The sequence below is a fragment of the Chiroxiphia lanceolata genome, chromosome 14, assembly GCF_009829145.1.
Source record: "Chiroxiphia lanceolata isolate bChiLan1 chromosome 14, bChiLan1.pri, whole genome shotgun sequence".
NCBI lineage: Eukaryota > Metazoa > Chordata > Aves > Passeriformes > Pipridae > Chiroxiphia > Chiroxiphia lanceolata.
The window spans coordinates 445,328-450,894 of NC_045650.1; the positions used below are offsets into that span (position 1 = coordinate 445,328).

General features: G+C 48.1%; 1 long non-coding RNA gene across 1 annotated transcript; it reads left to right on the top strand.

The window, feature by feature from the left end:
- Nucleotides 1-3,944: 3,944 nt before the first annotated feature.
- Nucleotides 3,945-5,295, top strand: LOC116793937. The gene is made up of 2 exons (XR_004359641.1): nucleotides 3,945-4,252; nucleotides 4,954-5,295. It is a non-coding gene; the product is annotated as an uncharacterized LOC116793937 (long non-coding RNA).
- Nucleotides 5,296-5,567: the final 272 nt, after the last annotated feature.

The window sequence follows — 5,567 nt, forward strand, 5'->3', positions numbered from 1 at the left end:
CTGTTTTAACCAGTGCTCCTTACCCGTGGCATCAACTCCCTCCTGTGATCTGGGGCGTGCAATCTGTGAGAGCTTTGAAACTAAGTGAGACAGGCATCTCTGCCCTGCTGCTCTGCCCTGCTCTTAATTGTTACTAATTGTCGTGGCCAACCCTGGGAAGTGCCCAGCAAGGGGGCACTGCAGGACACGATGGAGATGCAGCCTGGATTTGGTTTGTGAGGCTGTTCTCCTTCTCCCAAAGAGCAGAGAGAGGCTGTTGGGCACAGACACCAAGTGTGGTGCTTTCTGATGGACGGGGGAAATGCAGGAAAGGCTCCACACAAGGGGAGACCCACGGGTAGGTCTCAGTTCTGGAAGAGTAAGAGCAGGAACCTCCCATGCTGAGAGCTCTATAACAACCTTAACAAACCCCACAACATCTCTGTCTCTCAATAGAAAAATGAGGGCAATGCCTCAATTGTGATGCAGTTTGGGATCTCCAAACTCATTGACCTCCACAGCGCTTGGGATAGCTGGGGCACAGAGAAGTCCTACAAATAAGATGAACATGTGTATCCATGCCCTCAGTGCACTTTAACATCCTGGGGACATGCTGGTTTCCTCAAAAGCACGAGGCAGTGCAGAGCACTAAAGAGAGAACTACACTGGAGATGTTCAGGTCTGGAACACTCATCAGATCCAAAGGAATGAACAACAACAGCTGGGATTTACACTGAGCACAGCTCCAAACTCTCACAGTGCTGTAGAAAACCATTCTGTGCTACTTGCAAAAGGGAACAGGCTGACGGTACCGAAGCCTCCAGAAACAGCAGCAACCTTGCATGATCCCTGCCCGTGCTCAGGGCAGGAAAAACCTCCTTGGAAAGGCAACAGCAGAGTTTTCCCTTGAAATACCAGGGTGACTCGAGCACTGAGCTGTGGGATCACCTGCACAAGCAAGAGTAGGTGTTTGATCAGCAGCTGAGGTATGGGAGCCATAGGATCAAACTCTTTGGGGAACTGGCACCGTTTGCTGTGACACCACCACGCTGTCAGGCTGGTCACTGCTCCCTCAGAGCTGCTGGAGACACAGCCAAGAGCAGGCCTGGGCTGCACTGCATTTATACATCTGGCTACAAAACCTTCCCAGCCTCATCTACATCACTGTGCAGGCAGTGCCCTCATGGGCACTCAGCAGCACCAAGGCACAGACCAGCTTTGTTTGCAAACTGTCAATCCAAGGGACCAGCTCCAGGGTCAGAGCTGTGCTCCAGAATCAGCTTCAGGATCAAAGCCCAGCTCCAGGACCAGAGCTGTGCTCCAGGACCAGCTCCAGGACCAGAGACGCGCTCCAAGACGAGGGTGGTGCTCCAGGACCAGAGCCCTGCTCTGTCCCCAGCCCTTGCCCACCACCAAGGAAACAAATGGGTCCTCTGCTTAAAAGCTTTTCAAGCTTATTCTTAAGAAACAAGCTCTTCCCATTGCCTAGGTCCCCCAGAGTGCCACAATCAGAGAGTGATCCCGTTTCCCAACACATGGAAAACCAGCTGTGCACTCCTGCCTGTCGCTGCAGTGGAAAACGTGCCTCGCTGAGCGCGGGGCCTGCCCTCCCAGACAGGTCAGAAACCAGAAAAGTATGCTGTAAATTTGAGAAAGGCCCTGCTGCAAATACTGTTTCAAGAGGAATAAGGCTGGCCTAAACTTGCTTTTTTGTCTTCTTGACACAGCTTTGTCATACCAGAAAGACAGGCTGAACTGTCAGGAAGTACAGTGCAACTCTGGCCCAGCTTACCCATCCAAGATGATGTTCAGATCCTGCTGGGTTCATAAAATTCACCAAGAAGTCTCAGTAGCTTTTGTTTGATACCAGAAACAAGTATGAGCAGAGACCCACAAAAGCAGCACTTTAGGAAGTGACTGGGGACCAGAACCTGGCTTCTCTTGGCTCTATCACCAGGGTGAAGAAAGCCATACAAAACAGATGCAGACCTTCTCCTATCAATGCTTATACTCCTGCTGGCAGGCACATTAACAGAATCTCTGCAGATCTTCAAAAGAAAATATAATTATTAATTTTTGAAAGTACCCTTGGAGTCAAAGCTTTGTGTCCTGTAGAGGATACACCTAAGGAGCCCTGGATTCTTCAAACAGAACACAAGATCCCTTTGCTATGGATCTTATGGTGTCTGTCCCATGTGCCTGGCAATCCCTCCTGCTTTTTCACTCTCTTGTAGTGAACAGCTGCAGATGGGGCCACTTCTAAATAATGCAAATTGTCTGTTATGTCTCTGTTAACCCTCAACTTTGGTTCATGAACTGGCTGTCTCTTACAGTAACTCTCCAAGAGGAACGAATTTTTAGTGCAGTGCTTGCAGGACTTCACGAGGCTGGGCCCCATCTGTGGGTGTCAGGCACTAGGCGGGACCAGAGCAGATTTTGGATGCAGCATAGTCAGACACAGGCACACATTATACATTGAGTTCTGATTAGCAGAGAAGCCAAGGCCTCCTACAATCAGGCCAGCTTATGGCTTTAGGCTTCCCACTTGAAATTAAGTTAAAAATAGTTGGCCTTTGTTCTACTGAAAGCCTGGGCAGTGGTAACCTTTTGAGTGTTTTGAGCATCTCCCTGGGATGTTCCCGTAACATTTAGAGGACGTGGCGCTCGACTCCGAGGAGCTGCTCCCGCTCTGCTCCCTCCACTCTGACTACTTTAGTTTGGGGTGTTTTCCTTAGGACCCGCCCTGCTGTGGAGCACTAAAGACTTCATACAGGCTTTGGAGATACCAACCCATGCAGTCAGTGGGGAAACCCTCCCTCAGCACTTCCAGCACACACAGGGCTGGGCAGGGCACCCGTGTTGTCCCTGTGTTACTCTCCACACCAGGAGCTGAGCTGCCTCCTTCTTAGAGACTTGACTTTCCACCTTGTGCAGTGCAGAGTTCCCTGTGTCCCTGCAGCTCCATTAGGGATAAGCTGAGGCTCACACTATGTCTGAAGAATGCACGCTTCGCTCTCAGCACAGCATGGGTAGTGCAGGGCTGTGCCCAGACAGGCACCTCAACACAGAGCTGGAGACACCCCTCAGTGCCCTCTCATCCCAACACCCAGCCCTCAGCAGACCAAAATCCTGCCTGCTGGGAATTTTCAGGTCTTTAGTCTTTAAGAGATAAGCTGTCATGCAGAGCACCCCCCTTTCTGCAGCCTGTAAGTATTTAAGGTTTGGCCAGAGACTGCTGCTAAAGTCCCTTTTAAAGGAGCATTGCAGCAGAGCAGATTTCAATAACAAAACCCAGACTTTTGGTGACAGCACTAAAACCATGAGCCATCCCATGGAGGCAGGGAGGAAGAGCTTGTGGCCTCAGACTTTTCAGGGAGCCACTGAGGGAGTCTGATGGAGAACATGGATAAGAACAGGAAGAAGTTGAACCAAAATATAACGATCATCTATTTTTACTGACCACAGTAAGTGAAATGTGAAATACAAAGGTACAGAATAGACACTTCAGACCAACAACAGCCACAACAGGAGCAGATGCCTTAACTTTGCCATTTTAAAACACCTGTCCATAAGACCTATTTCCTCAAAGAATCCAAGTCACAGAAGAATTTATGAAAGCAAAAAATGCAAGTCATCTTCAATATCCACAGCCAAAGTTTCCCACCAGGCTGGAGGTACTCCAAACAATAGGCAGCAGCAGAAAACAAGATACACGGAGGCTTCATGTCCCAGAGCAATCCAGTCTGTGGCTAAAGCCAGTCCTGCTTTGAACAGCAAGATACAGAAGACAAGCTTCAGAGGCCCCCTCCAGCCTGACAACACTTAGTCACCTGGAGAGGCTGTTGGAAACTCGATCTTTTGCTATTTGAGAATGTTGTGCTTGCTCCATGTTCTTCTTCTCTGCCTTAGTGGTCACAGCAAGAATTCTGGAATGTTGTTTCCAAGCACTTTGTCTGCTTAATCTCCTCTCTGTGAGAGGAGATGTTCCTGCCATCAGAGAGAGGGAACTGCTGCATCACCATCCTTTGGAGATGTTGTAACCGAGTGTCTGGAAAATGAGGGATGGAGGCCCATCCCAGACTCCACTGTAGCAGCCCCCACTGCAGCAGCACCTCCAGTGTCCCCCTGTGCTTGAGGCAGGTCTCAGTTGTGGGTCTGGGACAAAAATAAAGACTCTGACCCCGACGAAAGGATTCCCTCAGGCAGTGCAGTGGAGAGCTGGGATGGAGACTTGTCACCCTGAGCCCACACAATATCTTCCACCACAGTACCTGTGAGTCAAAGTAAATGGGAACGACTGGGAGAAGGATTACGAGTGGCTGCACATGAACTTAATTTGCTGCAGACTGTTTAGCTTCCCTGAGCCACCTTATTTGGGATCAAATGTGCTGCATAATAGTTCACACAATTTTTATTGCAGGTTGAAGCCAAACAACTCTGTATTATTAAACTGTTAAAAGAAACCCAAACACATCCTGTCCTTGAATTGATTCTGACAACAGAAGTGATGGAGGTACATCAGCAATTTAAGATAATTCCTTTCAAAGAAACAAGAGTCATTTCGGTTTCCGAAACAAGCACAAAAATAATTTTCTGTGGAAGAGGACAGACACCAATATTTACTATCATTGGTGCAGAAGAATTTCCTCAATTACTCATGGTACATGTCAGGCATAAGACAGCACAGCATGGATCACAAGAGCAGCTCTAGCATAACTTCTCTGAAGAAAGATCTTCAGTTTTTTCACTCTTAACTGCTGAGAAAATATAAAAACTGACAATGTATCTACTAGAGAAAGTAAGTGGGGCATAATACAAGGAAAAGACACTCGATTGTGAAAACAAGAGATGTAAATTGATTTTGTGTTGTGGCAGCACTGTTTTCCAGGAATTAGTGACAAATCAAGTGATACCCATTATTAGGACAAAGGTTAATGCATTGCAGAGAATTTACTCACTTTTCTTTCATCACAGTGAATAATTACACATGTGGTTGGAAGGACTCCTTTTTCTCTGGTCACCAGTGCCTCAAATCATGAAAACAGTCAAGTAGTTCCCATAAGTGGCCCTGCACAGCTGGAAGAAGAGCAAAGAGTTGTCTCCCATGGGACCCCTGGACATGGGGAACTGCAGGGATCTGCCCCTTGGAAAAGATGGACCAAACGAGGCTGGGTTCACCCAGGACATCCTCACCAGCAGCTGCTGGTCAGCCTTTGGGTTCTCCTTGGAAGGAGAACTGTGCCACACAGTTAATGCCAAAGTGTAGAACACATGGATTGCAAGAAAAGTCACACGCAATAAAGCAACCCAGAGCAACAGGTGATGAGGTTTTGATTACTTGTATGAGTACTGAAAAATGTACCTGGCAAAGGAGAAGGACTGAACAGGGATTCAGTTTGGTGGTGCAGGTTGGGTCTCCACCACTTGCCATAACCCAGATTCAATCAGTTCCACAGAGAAGGGGGAAGAAAAGAAAAAAAAAAAAAAGAACCTTGCCTGAAGACTGGCCCCAGACAGCTTCTGAGGGAAGCTGTACTGACTTCTGAGAAACTAAAAGGGCCAGGAGATGCACAAGGTGCCTGAGTGGC